General features: G+C 44.3%; 1 pseudogene; it reads right to left on the bottom strand.

Moving 5' to 3' along the window:
* Nucleotides 1-19,875, bottom strand: part of LOC143388216 (inactive serine protease PAMR1-like) — a 73,781-nt pseudogene that overhangs the window by 28,949 nt on the left and 24,957 nt on the right.

Below are 19,875 nucleotides of genomic sequence, written 5' to 3'. Positions count from 1 at the left end.
CACTGGGTTCTGTGGCTCAAGCCTGCAAACCCCAGTGACTAAGGAGGCTGAGGCAGGAGGATCCCCAAGTTCAAAACCAGCCTCAGCAACTTAGCAAGACCCTGTCTCAAGATAAAATCCAAAAGGGACTGGGGATGGGGCTCAGCGGTTAAGCACTCTTGGGTTCAATACCTGGTACCAAAAAAATAAACTGGAGCATTAAATAAATGAAAGCAGAATCATGCTTTGCAACTCTTGGATGGGTAAGCATCCTTGGGTAGCTTTAGATCACCCTTAAAAAAAAAAAAAAGAGACAGTCACTGGAAGATAATCTTTATGACACCATTAAAGGTGTACTTGAGAATCTCCAAACATATGTTCTGTAGCCATTAGTCCTTGTGATGTTGATATAAGTTCAACTCAATAAAGGTTCTGGCCTCAGATGTACTGGGGAAATGCTCCTGGCATTAATGGTAATTAACCAAACTGCTTTGCTGTAGAACCTCTCAGTTTAATGCCCTATGCATTATGAAGTTCTAAGAATGCACATAACATTCAGTCTTCCCCAAGCTTATCTGACCTCATAACCTGCTCTTTACAGAGCACCTTAAGGACTATATTTTCTACAAAAAGACATTGAAAAACCCTATGCGTGTGTTATCACCATTCCTATGTTGACGGAAGAAATGCATCCCTCGATTCAGTGGAACAAATCTGTACTGAGAGCTTGCTCTGTGAAAGGTACCAGAGAGACACAAAGACAAATAGGAGATTCTATTTACCAGGTCAAGGTGATGTAAAGAAAAATATACAATTGTAACCCAAAGCATGGTGCAGTTAGTGTATTATCAAAAAAGAACAGAAAGTGCTACAGAGTGGTCATAAAAGGGCAAAGTCACAGCTCACTGAAGCAAGAGAAAGGGTTTAGCCAAGGATGGACAAGGTGATAGGGATTCTGAAGCATGGGTTGTGATATGCAGGTTTGAGACAGGTGACCCTAGCCAGAGGCAATAATGGATATAAACTGACAAATGGAGTATGTGAGGAGTAGAAATGGTGCTGGCTCTTTGCCAGGGCAGGCCAGTGTTTCCTAGATTCTTAGGGGAGCAGGGAGTTGAGGAGACCATTTCATAAGAGGGAGACCCTCCCTCCATCACAGGCACACAGGTTGGTGAGCCACCACTGCCCCCAACCAACCTCCCTTAAAGCTGGCTCTGCCTGACAGACCACCTCACAGGGGACCAGCAGGGTGTCATCAGGGACAAGGACTGACCACCCACAGCAGCAAATCATCTGGAACTCCCAGGCCCTGCACAGCCCCATGGGGCCCGGCATGGACTGGAGACAAGAACAACTGCTGAGAGCTGCTGTGGGCATCCTGCTAAGGGACAGGCAGATGAATGGAGGGGACAGCAGCAACCCTGACTTTACCACCACTACCACTACCCCCCCACCCCACCCCCTTCCACCACCACCCCACTTCCCCACCCCACCCACCCCCGCTTTCCTAAGACTCACATCAGAACTTTCATCCTAAGGGAGCCATGATGAGGAGAAGGCCATCGCTAGTTTGTTTTTATTATTATTCAGTATTTTTAAAAACTTAACCTTTGAGCCTGAGCTTATTTTGTAAAACCTGCTGCAATCTGATCTCAGAACAATGAGAACCAGGCTGATTCCTTAGGACTGAGTACTTCATCTTGGCCAAATCCTACTTCCAAATACGCCAAAAAGAGCAGGATTTAAAGTCAGGCTTGAGCTCCTCATCAAGTTTGCCAGATTAGTTTAAGACTTTCGAGACCTATTTTACAGATGGCTAATGGAGGCCAAGGGTACACTTGGGTTGGCAGCTACTGCTGCTTACTGTGCATTACACTGTGCTAACCACTCCCTCTATTCTAGAGTCTTCTTAAGGACCAGCATCTATTACCATCTCCTTAACAATAATTAGGAAACAGAAGCCCAGAGAGAGAGAGAAGAATTTTCCCAAAGTCACACGGCTTGATCTGCCAAGGATCCAAGGACAATATTCTTTACCATAGTGACCCCCCACCCCCGTAAGCTCTAGCGTCAAACTGCTTGCGTACAAATTGCTGATTGCACCATTATAGCTGTGTGACCTGGACACATTATACAGTCTCTCTGTGCTCTACCCACATTATTTATATGAAGAAGATAAAAATTTCTAGTTCTGGTTCCGAAATACGCCTTGCCATTTCTCTCTCTCCCTTTTTTTTTCTCAGTGTGTAGGTTGCTTCCAAGAATGCAACATGCTAGGTTTTAATAAGTCTGTGCAGGGAGAAAGGACTTACCCGGAGCAGATTTTACTGGAGCAAACCATAAAACGCTACACAGTTGTCTCTGTGGTCTTTACCTGTGATCTCCTCGTAGATGGCATGGAAGCCATCAAAATTCTTGGAGCCATCCGAATGGAAGAGGATATGGAGCGAGGAGCCCATGCTCCTGATGGGAGCCGGCCGCTCGTTGCCACAGAAACGCTTGATGATGGGGCTGTCGCGGCTGTCTCTATCACGGACCTCCACATAGTCGTACTGGCACATGTAGTCAAACTCCAGGCTCAACATGACAAACCTGTGGGTGGAGAAGATGACAGAAGAAACAGGTGGGCCCTGGGCAGTGCTAAGATCCTGGGGCCTCTTCAAGACCTGCCCTTATGGAGATGGATCTCTGCTTTGGAAGACAGAAAATAAGCAATGAGAGAGCAGAAAAAACAAGCAAACAAACAAACAAAAAAGGCAAATCCAGTGAATGCTAAGCGCCATGAATACAATGAACCAGATAAGAGCATGAAGTGAGAGTCTCATCTCTGACACTGTGGTCAAGGAAAACCTTTCCAAGGGACTTAGTAGACCCTAGTAGAGTGGAAGCAATGCGATGAAGCTAGACCTGTAAATGTCCTGCCTAAGAGTGGTCCAGCGGGGGAATCTGTGAGTGCACTTGGCATGAAGAACTGAAGGAGAATTCAGGATACCGCCAGGGGACATCCTTGAGTGAAGGGGACAGTAGCATGCTGCCTGGTGAGGGGTTCAGATTTGATTCCAAGCTCAACAGGAAGCTGCTAGAAGGTTTCAACACGAAGGTGCTGTTGGAATTTAGGACCTTAAAAGACCACTCTAGCCACTCTGAGAGGAGGAGACGGTAGCAGGCAGAAGCAGAAGCAGGAACCCCAGTCAGGAGCCTGGACAGAATCCCAGTGAGACACGTGGTCTGAGTAGAAGGGAGGCTCTGGGGACAGAGGGAGATGGGTGGCCCCGAAATTATTTTACAGGCAAGAAAATAGATTTTGTGGTAGCCTGGCAGGTGACAGAAAGGGAATGACTGATGAGCTTTTAAGCTAAATATTGTTTATATGCTTCCAAGTGTTTTCATGATTATCATTACTTGGGGCCAGAAGGCCCAAGTTTAAATATGGAAAGAAATCAGGCCTCTCTCCTGGGCTGGTAATGTGCTTCTTAATCCTTCAACATTTTATTTTGGGGGCTATTTCTTTTTGGATCTTCTCCTGGATCTTGGAGAAGCTTTTTAGAGGCTCTGAGAGAACATCTATCTTGGTCTCTCAGCTGCTGAAATGTTAATATGCAGCATTTAACACCTGCCTTAGCATCCTGGGAGACCCAGTCCTGAGCCCCTTAAGCAGAAGACTGTGACCCCCTAAGTTCCTCCTAGAACCAGCCCTCCTCTGAGAAAGCCCAATTAATCAGCTCACTCCCAATCCCCAGGTCCTCATGGTGTGGGACACCAGCTACCAAGGCCTGCTTTGATAAGGATGGAGAAGGTTTTGCTGGGTCCTTCCAATTCAGGGAACCATGTTGCTCCTCCCGGATGGCAGAGCTGACCTGCGGGAACTCAGGGTACATTCATCCCCCCAGAAAATGTTTGTTGAAAGTTGTACCCTACAGGATCAGGAATCTCAATCACCTCCGGCCTCACCACAACTAGAGAAGGGAAAAACTAAGTAGAAATCTTAGGGGTGATGCAGCCACTCTGCTACCCTGGAAGAAAAGAGGAAGGTATTTTTCAGGTGTGAAGAGTAAAGTGTTAATGGTGAACTTGGTCCATGCCACTATGGTCTCCTTGATGCTTCTCAATTGTGACCCCAACCCTTACCTCAGTTGGATGATAAACCCAGGTTTGGCATGAATGGTCCACTCGCAGTGAGCATTTAAGGGGTAACTCTCCAACAAAATCTGACCCTTTGGGACTCGAAGAACCTGGCCACATCCTGAGAAGAGAAAAAGGATTGGGATGGGGAGATTGGGGTCAACACAAAAGAGATGGAGGAAGGAGCCTTTGAACTCACTCCACACCCCTTAGAACAGAACAAAGAGGGAGAAGGGAGAGGGAAACCAATATTTTTTTAAGCATCTATCCATGTATGAGGCCAATTGCACAAATCAATTCATTTAATCCACCCAACAGCTTGGGAAGGGAAGTGCTATCATCCCAGTTCTCCAGTTGGGGAAATAGATCATCAGAGAGTTAAATCAATCACTACTCTAGTCTATAGGTGACTGAGTGGAAACTCAACTCTAACTGAATATAAAGTCCAAGCCACTGTATGGTACCACCTCTCCAAGACTGAGCCTGACCTACCACCTAGCTGCCTCCGCTTCAAAAAGCAGACTCTCCCTCTACTCCTCTCCCTTGCCCCCTGCCATCCAGTTAGAAAATCTCTGTGAACCTCTCTATGACCATCTATGTAACAAGTGCCTCTGTAATAAACATGTGGAGGGAGAGATGATCTTCAACCACTTGGACAGTATTGATGGTTTTCAGGTTGGTTTTTCTCGCTCCCAAGTACTTTTGCTCAAACTCTTCTGAAGAATACCAATTATAAAAATGAACATTGAAAACATGGATCAAAGAAGGGCTCCTGGCTTAAGAAGAAGCGGGGTCCCTAGGCCCTCCACCCTCACTTCCTCTAGTTCCTTGAATTACCTCCAAAAGAATCCTTAAGATTTGAAAAACACTGATTTTCTTTTTTTAAAAAATTAATTTGTATTGTTGGTTGTTCAAAACATTACATAGTTCTAGATATATCATATTTCACACTTTGATTCAAGTGGGATATGAACTCCCATTTTTACCCCATATACAGATTGCAAAATCACATCAGTTGCACATCCATTGATTTACATATTGCCATACTAGTGTCTGTTATATTCTGCTGCCTTTCAGATAAGCACAGATATGGAAGATGCACTCTATTTTTACAAAAGAGTGAGGAAAATGTCTTCAAGTGATTTTATAGGAAAAAATTATTTGGGTCATGTGCATAAATTATATTCCTTAACTGAGGTTCAAACCGTGAGGGGGTCAAATCTGGCCTACTCCCTGTTTTTGTAATAATGTTTTATAAATAAAGTTTTATTGGAATACAGAATATCCATTCATTCATGCATTGCTTATGGCAGCTTTTGCTTTACAGCAGCAGAGCTGAGTACTTGTGACAAGAGGTAGGAGGCCCACAAAAATAATTTTTTTATCTAGACAATTACCAAAAAACAGTTTATCTATCCCAGTTCCATACAGAAATCCAGACTGACGTCATAAAATAGAGATATGCAGTTATATCCCAACCCTTCCTCAAAAAGGTATAAAATCTCATAGCTAAAAAGAAACTGTTAATATCAGTGGACATTGCTCCATGTCAAGATGGCAGAAGAAACATGCCCACAGTGTCAGGCAGAGAGCCTACACTTCACTTTTGGAAAGCTGGAGCCCTGAGTAAGGCTTAGTACTTCTGTGAAAACTACCACTAGGTTGCATAACACAATAGCTAAACTGTGGAACCAACCTAGATGCCCTTCAATAGATGAATGGATTTTTTTAAATGTGGCATATATCCACATTGGAATTTTACTCAGCAATAAAAGAGAATAAAATCATGGTATTTGCAGGTAAATGATGGAGTTAGAGAAGATAATAAGTGAAGTTAGCCAATCCCCAAAAACCAAATGTTGAATGTTTTTTCTGATATAAGGAGGTCGATTCATAGTGGGATAGGGAGCAGGAGAATGGGGGGAATAGACAAACTCTAGATAGAGCAGGGGGTGGGAGGGGAAGGGAGGGGGTATGGGGTTAGAAATGATGATGGAATGTGAGGGACATTATTATCCAAAGTACATGTATAAAGACAGGAATTGGTGTGAACATACTTGGTATACAACTAGAGATAGGAAAAAATGTGCTCTATATGTGTAATAAGAATTGTAATGCATTCTGCTGTCATATATAAATAAAAAAATTAATTAAAATTTTTAAAAATAAGAAAACCATCTGAAACCAAAGTGTGCATTTAGAGAAGTGTGGTTTTACTACTCTCTTCTGGCTCTAGCCTGCCCATCTCTCCCTATAATCCTGATCTCCTGGCGTCAATCCTTGCCCCCCAATTCTATTCCCCACACAGCAGCAAAAGCTGCATGTAAGATAAATAAATGAATCAGGTGGCATTATGCTCTCTTGATCCAAGTCCTCCAAAGGACTTCCCACACTGTCCACTGCCCTGCCCCATGGGCTACCCAGACCCACGCTGGGCTCAATCCTGTCTACTACCAGCTTACTTGCTCTGCTCCCGTCACGCCAGCCTTCTTTCTGGTCCCAGCTTCAGGCCTTGAACTTGCTCTTCCCTTAAACTAGAAGACTCACGTTCTTTCACCTCCCCTCCCTCTGGGAATTAGACTCACTACAACTTCTTCAATGAGACCTTCCACTTCCAGCTGAGGTAGGTCCTCAAGGTTCTACAGTCGCCCTCCTGACCCCTTGTGTTTTCTTTTTAACACACATCACTAGCTGAAATTATTTGAGACTATTTTCTTGCATCCTTTGGTAAAGCTAGCTTGTATATCTAGCATGGTACCTGGCATATAACAGGTGTTCAATAAATATTTATTAAATGAATGAGTGATGATCTTATTATAAGCCATTCACTGGCTAAAATCTTTACCAATGTCATTTCATTTAATCCTCCTTAGAAACCTGGGAAAACAACATTCGGTCTCCCCATTTCCCAGGTGCAGAACACTAAGGACAGAGGAGTTAGGTGACTTCCCCAAATTCAGATGGCCAAGAAGCCAGAAGATTCTATAAATTGCTGCACTCGTTGTAAAGTGAAGAACAGAATCTTTGGAGTCTGACTATCTGTTATGGCTTACATATGAGGTGTCCCCCGAAAGCTCACGTGTGATTCAATGCAAGAAAGTTTAGTGGTGAAATGTTGGATTCTGAGAGCCTTAACCTAATCAATGTATTAATCCCCTGATAGGGATTAACTGCATTGTGACTATAGGCAGGTAGGGTGTGGTTAGAGGAAGTGGTCATGGGGGACATGCCTTTGAGATTATATTTTGTGAGCTAAGCTTAGACTTTCTCTCTCTGCTTCATGATGGCCATGTCGCAAGTCACTTTCCTCCACTTTCCTCCACCTCCCGATATATTCTGCCATGATATTCAGCTTCATCTCAAGCTCCGAGGAATCAAGTCAGCCATCTTTGGACTGCGACCTCTGAAATCATGAGCTCCCCAATAAACCTTTCCTCCTCTAACTGTTCTTGTCAGTTCCTTTTGATCCCAGCAGCAACCAAGCTTATTAAAACACCACCCTCGGTTTGAAGCCCAGCTTTCTCTCCACTAGCTGTGCAGCCTTAGGCAAATTATTCTACCTCTCAGAATCTCACCTGAGTCACATGTGAATTGAAGTGGCACCTCCTTTCACATGATTTGCAAAGGGCTTGAATCAGAGTACGCATGAAAAACCCATTATAGAAAAATCAGTAAATGTTAGCTTTTGCTACAGGGTGCAGAGCAGGGGGCTGAACCTTGCTCTGTCTGGTCCTGATGCTGGGTCTTGGCTGGTACGATGAGCTGTCTCAGGGACTTGCTGACCAGCCCTCTCCCTCTCCACTGGGAAGCAGGAAGATTTTTCCTCCTCTTTCTAAAAGAGACACATGATATCTTGCACCCTCCCGGCTTCTGCTTCTTCCAGCACACCTCACGCGTTTCATCGCCCACATCTGCCCATCTAATGCAGGGCTATGGAAGTGCTACGCTGGGTGTGAGAGACGAAAAAAGAAGTCCTCCCGCACAGCCCCAGCCCCTCCAGGACTGGCAGCTTCCCTGGTGGCAAGGTGTTAAAAAATTCCAGACCCCACCCCAAGCAAACCTCCTGCTGGGAACCCCAAGTTAGAACCAGCAGCCAATGCTGCCAGTCTGCTTCTGGTTTCTTCCCTCCATATGGGAGCTGGAATCAGTTAGCCATGTCCCTGGGTCCCTCCCCAAATCTAAGAGAAGCTGGTGGCCATCCATTCAGGTCTCCTTGGCAAGTTCATTGGGCTCAGTTCCAGGGTTCTGTGCCGTCTCTGGAAGGCTCAGAGCCCCCAGCCCCACCTGGGAGCCGGCCAAGTGAAAGGCTGGACCACGTGTCCCTTCAGAAGTAGCCAGGATTCTAGAACACAGGCTGCACCTCGGTGCTTCATCATATCATTTCTTCTCAGTCTGAAGAGGAGGGCTGAGTTGTCCCTGAGATGGGGAATCACTTCCAACTAAATGGGGACAAAGAGGCCACTTCTTGGAAATGGGCTTGGAGGAAGGGGTATTAGGCCCAAAGACAGAGGAGGAACAGCCCCCTGCTCCCCACATCAAGGGACTCCTTAGACCCCCACCTCCCCTCCACTCCTGCCTCTACTCGGGAAATTGGCGGGCCTGGGTGCAGAGAAGGCTCACTGCACCTCTCTGTCCAGGGCAGAACAGTGAACACAGCCCAATGTCCCTGCCAAGGAAATGCTACTGGCCAACCAAGCAGGTGGTCCTGAGTCAAAAGACGAGAGCAGGCAAAGGGCCCAGAAGATGTGCTTGGATTCCCTAAAACAGTCTTGCTACAGGGAAAGGGGTGTGTGTGTGTTGTGTGTGGGTGGGTGGGTGTGTGTGTGTGTGTGTGTCCACACGCACACACGTGCATGCACAAGGGGATCTGTCCATCAATCCAGACCATCCCCCGGGGTCCTCAAGTCCAGGACTCAGTCTCCTATTCTTTTGCTACAGGACCAAACAGGAGGGCTAGCTAGATGAAGCCTGCTTCTACAGAGTTGAAAGGAAATCTTCATAATCTTCATTAATTTCTAAACTAATAAGAGAGCTGGAAGGTTCCCAACAAAAATGAAGGCCCCCCCTCCACCTTCAGACACAAATCCCATTATCTCCAGCATCAGGGGTGGGAGGGGATGGCAGGAGAGAGGTACCCTATGCTTCTGGGAAGTGGTTTGGGTTTGTTTTTCTTTAATCTCTCTTAGAAAGAAAAGAAGGACTTTAAAAAGCCATTCAAAGGGAGAGCCATTTGCATTTTCTTTCCTCTTTCAAAGATGACTCAGGAAGCAGATTCAGTCTATGAAGCCAGACAGGGGCTGAACCTCAGGCCGTTGCTTCCTAGCTGTGTGACCCTAGATGAGTTCACTGGGATTTTTTTTTTCTTTGAGCAAAGGTGTTTCATTTGGAAATGAGAATAACAGTAGGTCTCTGCCACGTGGCCTTATTTGCTTGTCTTAAGGATTAAATAAGATGCTCTATATAAAGCACTTCCCACAGAATGCTCAATAAATGACAAAAAATATTGTTATTGTTCTTGAATCTTGATCGGAGACTCGGACGATTTTGGCACAGGAATCAAAGGGGATGGTCACTGCCCAGGCCCATCAGAGCTGTACCTCATCTCTGGCTGGAGGCCTAAACCCATCTGGCCCCACCGCCCAGACAGTACTGGTGAAGCCAAGGCCTGGACGATGACGTGGGATTGTCCCCTGCACAGGGCCAGGAGCAGGATGGAAGCCTGCCCTTCCACATGGTTTGGCTCGTCCTCCTATGACCTGCCAGCCCTCAGACAGGCACTCCGAGTGACCTAGGGGTGGTCCCACTGGGAGGGCAGAGAGGAGCCAGGGCTCAGCCTCTAAATGAGCACCTCGGCCCTGATGCTTACAAGCTGTGTGACAGCAGGAATGTCACTCAGCCCCAGTGTCACAGTGTCACCATTGTTAACAGGCTCTGACGGGGTTGCAGGGAGGGTTAGATGAGTCAGAAGGAAGGTACGTGAACCATGCTCATTTCCCAGTGAGCGCCAAGTGACAGCTCTTACCAGTTCCTTGCAGGGAATTAGCAGAGGTCCCGGAGTGACACAGTAAAAGGCTCACTCAAAGCTTGGCCTGAACCTCAATCAGTTGATTCTTTATAATGACTGATTATTAAACTGTTTACCTCCCCCATGACACAGTTCTTAGGATATCAGGGACATTGTCTTGTTCAAATATATGTATGCATTAAACTGATGTTTCAATTGTTGATTGAATGAATAACTGTACCAAATAAAGATCTCCCTGCAATCAAACCTTTTTTTTTAACTGAACCCAGAAGCATTTTACCACTGAGCTACATCCCCAGTCCTTATTATTATTATTATTTTTTATTTTACTTTGAGATAGGGTCTCACCAAGTGGCAGAGGCTGGCCTTGCATTTGCAATCCTCCTGCCTCAGCCTCTCAGGTCACTGCCAATCGAACCATTTTTAAAACCCCTCTTCCCTATGTCAAATGATCCATCCATTCAATTGAAACAAATGTCCACCAAGAATATTGTCTACCACTCTGCTGCAGAAAGTATTTACTCCCCAAAGTGTCTTCGCACGTACACACACACAAAAAAAAAAAAAAAAAAACACACACACACACACACACAAATGCACATTAAGACAACTCTGCTAATCAAGTTCAAAAGACAGGGTCTGGGCAAGGGTGGTACAAAATGTCTGGTCTGCTGACTATTTGCAGTCTCTTTGCTAGGCTTTAACTTGGCTGATTTCTATCATCCTGTATTTAGTTTTCTGATCCTTTCTTCTTTGGTAACCAATAGGTTCTTAATCCTTTCCATTTTTTTTTAAATCTCAGATCACATATTTATCAGTTCTAGGATTTCCATTTGGTTCTTTATAATACTTTCCAAATCTCTCCTGAAATTCATTGTGTCTTCATTCATTATATTCCTCTTGTCCTAGAGATTCTTTCATACATTTAGTTATCCAAAAGCCTTGGTCTGAAAATTCCAACATTTGGTCACAGAGGGTCTATTTCTTTGGACTGACTGTTCTCTGGGCGATTTGTGGATTATATTGTCTTGCTTTTTCACAGTAAAAAAAATGCATCTCTAACTTTCAACTTCTCCTCTCAGCAACTTCCTGCACTCCATGACCACAAGACTGGGAAACGGTGAGCTTTTGCAATTACAGAAGTGTGTAATTCTGTGGGGCCACAAGTTCTTGAAGCTGTAAGATAGTCTTTATGCCAAACCTAAGACCTGCTTTCTAGTCTTGCCCCCACCTCTGCTCAGAAAGATCCCATTTCAGAAAGTACGTGGTGGAAAGGATGGCTTTGCTGTGGGTTTTCTCTAGATTTCAGTTCCACAGGCCAGGCTGGAGGGGCAGCGAAAGTCCACTGGCTTCTCTGCCGGGAGGTGCCCTCCTTCCCTGGCTCTGCTGCTGAACCGCAGCAACTAAGCAGGGAGGAACCATCTTGCTCCCTCGTGCACCTAGGAAGGACGCACACCCCTGGATTTTAGATTCTTTCTGATTCCATATTCACAGATATTTGATGGTTTTAAAGAAAATTGTGGTTTTCTTTGGTTTATGTAGTGATTTCTTACTATTGGAGCAGGAGGGGTCTGTCATGCCTCTACGTCCTCCCCAGAAACTGGGTTTTGACCCAGGAATTCTTTGACAATGTAGAATCTACAAAGCTCCAAAATTAATTCCCTGGAGTCAAAGAGTTTCTCAGACAGAAAACAAGGTATCACTTACCATATAATACTTGTCCTGGGAAGACTACCTCATCACGTTCATATTTAATTTTTCTTGCTTAGGTAGTTGTCTTTTCCTATCTTTCCTATCCAGCCCTATATTAATTTTTCCATCCCCCCCCCTTGAGATAAAACTCACACCAGCAACAACAAAAGAGCTGCTCTGTTTTGGTAATAAGAACAGAATTCACCATTCGTTCAGCCTATTTAATAGGTAGTCTCACTACACACCAGACCCCATACTGGGAGACTTATAGACAGCACTCCTTCTAGAACTCACAGAAACCCTCTGTGGGGGCCACTATGATCATCCCCATCCTGCAAAGGAGGAAGTTGAGACTGACAAAGACTTAGTAAGTTCGTCCAGAGTCACAGAAGGCATAGAGATTCAAATGCAGGCCCTATGATTCCACACCCAACAGCCAAGGACCGCATATTATCATCCTCAATTTGGACCCAACTCTGTATTATTCTTTTCCTAGAAATCAGGTCACAAAAGGCTGGAGTGACATGAGCCGGTCTGCCTGACTTCACCCAGGTGGCTCCACAGTCTCCCTGGAGGATAGCCCCTTAGGTCTGTGACACACCACTCCCTGAGCCTTTAGCCCTCCCTCCCCTTCTCAAATTGGCTCTTCATCCTTCCCCAGGTGGCAGCTGGCACAAATCATCTTCTCTGATATTCTAACAACACAAACATTTGGGGGCTTGGCTTACAGCCAATTCCTCTTGCTCCTCTGCCTCTGTCCAAAATACGACTAAGAAGATAAACGTATTAAGGGCCCTGTAATCTCTCCCCCTAAATCCCTTCTCATCTGGGTTGCTTTCCTAACCTTCTTAGGTCCCCAACATCCTTCAGGGACTGAACGATTGGGACCACTGGGATGCCAGCTGTGAGTGCAGCATCCTGGGTGGCCCTGGAGCCTCACCCTGCCCATCTCTTCTGTGGCTAAGGAACTCAGCCTGAAGGCCAAGTTAAATAAACACCCCTCCAGGGGTCAGCAGTGGAGGTCAGCAGAGGGGTTCACTTAAGAACTCAACTTTCCAGCCTGGGAAGCACTAAGAGGAAGCCTTGGTTTTGACTTCAGAGACAGGTACCTCTAACGGCCACATTTGGATCACAGACTCAGGAACCCAGATTTCATGAGGAAATGGCTGGTTCTAGAAGCTGGGAAACAGGGGAAAAGATGAACTTGCATTTCCAGGGAACAAGAAAACAGGGATGTGCTCAAAGAATGACGTGGTTGAGTCAACTTGGAGGCTCTTCACTGGCCAAATCTGGGACAATTTGAACATCAAGACAAAAAAAAAAACTTATGATAACATGATGAAACGTAGAAAAATACGGTATAGTAAAAAAGAAAACCATACCTTGAAAACATGATAATCATTCATGAATCTAGATAGAGTATATGGATGTATACCTTCCTGGAATCTCTCTGTAGATAGGAAATTTTTCGAATGAAAAAATTTGGAAAGGAAAGAAAAAACAGTTCTTTCTTGTGATAATAAAATATCTCTAGCTCCTGGGTGTTTTGAGATCACTCAACCCACCCTTGCTGGGCGAGAAGATGTGATTGGTCCTCTGCTGGGCTCTGGCCTCAGGAACTCTGCCCATTTCCTTGAACTCGCTCTAAACTCCAATATAACTTGTGATCCTTTCTGGCCCTTGTCTGTCACTCCTCCTTCCTAGTAAGTGAGGCTCTAAATGGTACTCAGGGAAAAAATGTCAGTGCCTTACAGGTAGACCTCAGCAAGGAGCCCACCTGCTTGTTACTGGGAAATGGAATTGACCAAATTATGTCATGTGCCTTTATGACTATGTCACATTATATCCCACTGCTATGTATAATTAAAATGCACCAATTAAAAATATTTTTAAAAATTAAACAAAAATAAATCTTCCTCCTTCAGGATAATGGGAGGCCTGAAAAGATTGCTTGGGTGCCATCTACTGGTCAAATGCTTGTACTGCCATGTGATCCTTGCTGTGACTGAGCCATGAGTCACCCACGTGCTCAGTTGTCTTTAACACAGAAGGCACCACAATGCCCAGCTCCAGGCAGACATTCAACAAATAGTGAAATGAATAACATCTTCCTATGAATTCTCATACTTAGGCAGTGCCCATAAGAACCTCATAACCTTATCACACTGATGTCTTCTTCGGGTCAACCTAGTTAGGTTTCCATGGATGGATTATACATTCCTTGAGGGTTCATCGTATTACTTGGTGACCATCCCAGTACTTCATAGGAAATTTTCCATAAGCACCATGACTGTGGCTTTTTATCTCCCATCTCTACCTTATTTATTTTTAAAGTTGCTTTTTAAAAAATTTTTTAAGATATGAATCTTTATTTTATTCATTTACTTATACATGGTACTGACAATCGAACCCACAGCCTCGCACATGCTAGGCAAGCACTCTACCACTGAGCCACAACCCCAGCCCCTTATTTTAAAAGTCTTAAAAAATGATTGTAAAACTTATTTTAAAGCTGTCTCTACCCTTGGCCTCCATTTCCTCCCCTTCCCAAGTCACTACTGGTAAGGTCCCCAGTCACCTGCCAGCTGTTAAATATAAAAACCTCTTTCCTATCCATGTCCTGCTCTCCTTCTGTCTTATTTGGAAACTCTTCTCCCAGCTTCCAAAATACGGCTCCCTCTTGCTTCTCCCACCTTTCTGGCTGTTCTTTCTCACCTCTTCTTATTTCCCTTCCGTTGGTCTCTCTTTCCTCTGTCAATGGCTCTCTGCTGTCTGAGGCTCCAGGGTCCCTGGGGGATCTCAGCTAATTCCCATGAGTGTGTCTTCACCCTCCACGGTTCTCTTAAGCTCCAGGAACCTGTTTCTAAATGCCTGTGGGGTCTCTTACAGATGCTCAGATTCCCACTGATCTCACATGGGACTCCCCTTCTCTCCCCCACACACTTCTTCTCCTCTATTACCCACTCAACAGCACCCACTTTGACAGAGTTGCTCAGACTAGGAAACTCATGACCCATCGAGGTGCTCCACTCTTCTCTCAGTATGTCAGTGAGTCCTGTTACTTCTTCCTTTAAGCTTCTCTCACATCTTGCCCCCCTAACACCCCATGTCCAGAACCACTGAAATAGCACTGCTAACCACCACCTTTGACATGCTCTTGACTCCACCCCATGAACTCATTATGTGCTCTAATGTCACTTCCAGGTCAAACCATTCAATGCACACCACCCACCATCCTCACAATGAGCTCCAAGATCTGCATCCAACATCCTATGCCCTTTGAATCTTGTCTCACCTACCTTTCCAGTCTCACTTCCCACCACTCCCTCATACTGCCACACAGATCTAGGCACACCTGACATCACAGGCTTCCCTGAAGACTCATTTCAACACCCTGACCATGCAGCTCCCTCTATCTGGATATTGTCCCTTCTGCCAGCACCTGTGCAAAGGCATAGCCCAGAGCTTTCCCTGCCCCTCATTGTTCTCTGACTTTCTCAGAGCCCTTAATTCAAGCCTCCTTCACACCTCTTCCTAGGCTTCCAACTTCACCTGAACAACATCTAAATTCTTTACCTAACTTTTGTCCCTACAAGGCCATGTATGATTGGACCCCTGCTGATCACCTCAGCTCCTTCACATCCTCCTACCCCATTCATGCACAAAAACAAAGAGCAGTCTTCTATGGGATCCAAAGCAAGGAAAATCCTGAAGTTCTTAAAGACTCCAAAGATCAACAGAAAATCAAAAGCCAAAATAAGAACTCTTTCTTAAACTCCTTTTGAAAGTATTTTTATTTTGGACCTCCTATTAACTCAATAACTAAGGAGCATATGGAAAATAATGATAAGTACATTGCATTCATGGAGTTTTTCCTATTGCTAGGAAGACAACTAATGTTTCACATGCATCTGTCTCATTGAATCCTTCAACCAGTCCTATTATTTCCCGTTTTTAGAGAGGACATTGCTATTACCAAGGTAACCTTTAGTATAGGCAAGGCTACTACTTAAGCCCAGGTCTGTGTCATTCAGATCTTGGGCTCTGATGGATGTTCTACATACACACCCAGAGCATCTGGCAGAGGAAGACTAGGGTTAAATCTTACAGCTAACCTACCTGGAAGATTGTCTACCAACTCCAAAATCAAGTTTCCTAAAACCACCTAAAATGGCTTCTAAGTTTTAAACCTGCACCTGAGATTAAATAGCACTTTGGTTTGGGGTTTTTTGTTTTGTTTTGTTTTGTTTTTTTCAGAATTTCACTTTTTTAAATTAATTTTTTATGTTTTTATTTGTGCACTATAATTATGCAAAATAGTGGGGTTCATTGTGACATTCACATATGGTAGTCCTTAGCCTCCCTTGGAAGTCTCAATTCTGGTGTATGGACTGAGAGACCAGCACTTCAAAAGTTACCCATATTCTGGAATTCCCAAATACACCCTGACATTCTGACTAAGCCCTTTTCTTCTGACTGTGATTGAATTTTTCAGCCACAGACGGCATACTTCAACATTTGCCCTAGACACCTTGAAACACATAGTATTCTACTATAGGTGGGATCAGGCAAAGAATATCAATCCCACTCCAACCAGCATCTCTATAAACTGGCAATATAAGTCTGGGAAGTACAACTACTCAAAAGGTAAGACCATCCTATCTGCTTCTAATTCAAATAGGTAGCACAAAAAACAGACTCAATGGAAGCAATGTGCATATTGTTCCAGATACAGACTCTTAGACGGACGTTCAGCAAAGGGCACCATCGAGGGAATTTTGGACAGAGAGAGAGGCTAGCTTTCCAATCTATTTTCAAAGAATTATTGAAACTCAGAGGGAACTCTAATAAATATTAAGTAATTCTTTGAGATGAAGTAGCTTCCAGAAAGAATCCCTTTATTAGGACAAATATTATACTAGCAATTTGTTGGTAGATTCCAGGAATTTAGCCTGGGATTCAAAAAATTTACCAATGGAGAGACATATAGCCATCCCTCTCCTCGGTCTATACTCAAAGGACTTAAAAACATCATACTACAGAGACACAGCCACATCAGTGTTTATAGCAGCACAATTCACAATAGCTAAAGTGAGAAACCAACCTAGATGCCCTTCAGTAGATGAATGGATTTTAAAAAAATATGGCATATACACAAAATGGAATATTACTCAGCGATAAAAGAGAAAAAAATCATGGCATTTGCAGGTAAATGGATGGCATTGGAGAATATAATGCTAAGTGAAGTTAGCCAGTCTCAAAAAACTAAATGCCAAATGTTCTCTCTGATATAAGGAGGCTGATTCATGATGGGGTAGGGAGGGGGAGCGTGGGAGGAATAGGCAAACTCTAGATAGGGCAGAGGGGTTGGAGGGGGGGGAGCGGGCAGGGGGTTAGCAAGGGTGGTAGAATGTGATGGACATCCAAAGTACATGTATAAAGACACAAATTGGTGTGAACATAGTTCATATACAACCAGAGAAATGAAAATTTGTGTTGTATATGTGTAATAAAAGTTGTAATGCATTCCACTGCCATTTCTTTTTAAAAGGTCAACTTAACTTAAAAAAATAAAATAAAATGCATTACATCCAGACAAAATAGTGCATGCCTGTAATCCAAGTGGCTTGGGAGGCTGAAGTAGGAGGATCACAAGTTCAAAGCCAGCCTCAGCAAAAGCCAGGTTCTAAGCAACTCAGTAAGCTCTTGACTCTAAATAAAATACAAAAAACCTCTCAGAGGTTGAGAGCCCATGAGTTTGATCTCTATACCCCTCCAAAAAAATGCATTACAGATAAATTTTTTTTTTTTTGGTACCAGGGATTGAACGCAAGGGCACTGAGCCACATCTCCAGCCCTTTGAGACAGGGTCTCCCTAGTTTCTGAGGGCCTTGCATAGTTGCTGAGGCTGGCTTTGAACTCACAATCTTCCAGCCTCAGCCTCCCAAGCCATTGGGATTACAGACATGCACCACCGCACCCAGCAAAAACAACATTTTTGAAGGCTTATTCACATTTGCTGGCCATTGCCACCACCACTGCCTCTGGAAGGGACATGGGTCATGCTGTGTGTGGATGGCCTGGGCTTCATCCAGGAGAGAGGAGAGCTCAAAGGGCAGAGAGAAACCTCCCAGGGTCAACAATCCGGAATGAACAGATGTCCACAACCCAGCAGATGGAAACATAGCTTTGCTTTATAGTCTTGCCTAGAAAGCCCGCTGGCCCCACACCTTCCAAAACTCAGATTCCATCAAGATGAACTTTAGTCCCTTGTACAGTGAAACTGTAAAACCGTGTGCATTAGTGACAGAGCTGGTTCCGGGTCTACTTACGCATGCAGTCTCCTCCATACCAGCCGGCTCTGCATTCTGCACAGAAGCCCTTCACGTAGAAGTCGTCCAGGGTGCCCCCCACGAGCCATTCCGGCAGCTCTTGCAGTTTTCAAAAATGGTACAACCTGAAACATTTCCAAGAAGATTCTCAGACTCCATGCTTGCAGGTTCTGATGGTCCGCATGAGAGATACACCTGCTCAGAGACTGGCTCTAGTGGGGCATTGGGACATAGAAAGGTAGCACAGTCCTTAGGAAAAGCTGGAAAATGCCAGGTTTATCAGGATTTAACTAGAGAGTTTAGGAGTGATCCCAACCGACTTCCCAGTTAGTGGCTGATGTTTAAGGTAACATGAAATCGCTTAGAGTAAAAGAGAATCAATCAATATAGTGTTATTTTTCGCCCTTGTATAAATACTTCACGTTTACTATGAAATATTTAGAAAATTATGACAAATAAAAAGAATTCAATAATAATAATAATAATAAAACCCTTAAAATCCTAATATCTAGCCAGGTGCAATGGCACATGCCTATAATCCCAACAACTCAGGAGGCTGAGGCAGCAGGATCACAAGTTCAAGGCTAACCTCAGTAATTTAGTGTGACTCAGGAAGCCGGGCATGGTGGCAGCACATGTTTATAATCCCAGCTGCTCCAGAGGCTGAGGCAGGAGGATGGCGAGTTCAAAGCCTCTAAATAAAAGTCTAAATAAAATATTTTTTAAAAGGACTGGAGATGTTGCTCAGGGGTTAAACACCCCTGGGTTCAATACCCAGTCCAAAAAAATAAAAATTACTAAGAGAGCTGAGGGATATAGCTTAGCGGTAAAGTGCCTCTTGGTTTAATCCCAGCAACACATACACACACACACACACACACACACACACACACACACACACACAAACAGATATCCCGTGACCTAGAGAATTCTACCGCTAATACTTTCTCTGCCTGCATACACATACATGATTTTAAAAGCTACACTTGTAACTACATACTGTCCATTCTCTTTTTATAACTCCCTTCTAATTGAATAACAGATAGTAAATGTCTTCTTGTGCCATTAGACACTCTTTCTTCTATCTTTCTATACCCAGAGTTTGCCCCCAGAAACACCCCAAGGCCTGACATAATTCTCACCCTCAAAAGTGCCAGGCAGCCCCACCAGCAAGCCACAGCACAGGGGCTGAGCAATTCCCAGGCATAAATCTTTTAAAATTATGGCCTGTTGAGTGGCTAGGGATAATGAGGAAAGGTATAAATAATTCCTACCCATTTATCAAAAACAGAGCTAATTTCTGAGTCTTCCATTGTCCAGCTTGGGGTTCTGGAGCCAATTCTTTAAGGTTCTCAGACCTTAGAGCCCTCTCTGTCAAACTGGGATTAAAACTGGATCTGCCTCTTAGAATTGTTTAAAAGTAAATGAGCACAGGTAAAGCACCTGGCATACAGTAAGAATTCCCAAGGTGAGACCGTTACTATTCTGCTTCCCCGTGACCCCACCTGGCTTATCCCTGTGATGGCCAATGTCAAGCTTAATTTTCACTTCCTGTGACCCGTCTTTCTATAACAGAGTCAAATCAAGATCATATCTTGCTCAATATTGTATCCTCAGCACCTAATACAGTGCTGGCACCTAGCAAGTGCTCAATGAATATTACTTGAGTGGCTGAGTGAACAAATGAATGCCTCATGAACTGTTCCCAGTAGCCAGCATGTCTTT

This window comes from Callospermophilus lateralis, unplaced genomic scaffold (genome assembly GCF_048772815.1).
Source record: "Callospermophilus lateralis isolate mCalLat2 unplaced genomic scaffold, mCalLat2.hap1 Scaffold_5641, whole genome shotgun sequence".
NCBI lineage: Eukaryota > Metazoa > Chordata > Mammalia > Rodentia > Sciuridae > Callospermophilus > Callospermophilus lateralis.
Note: the sequence above shows the minus strand (reverse complement) of the source record. Positions and strands in the feature narration are given on the sequence as shown.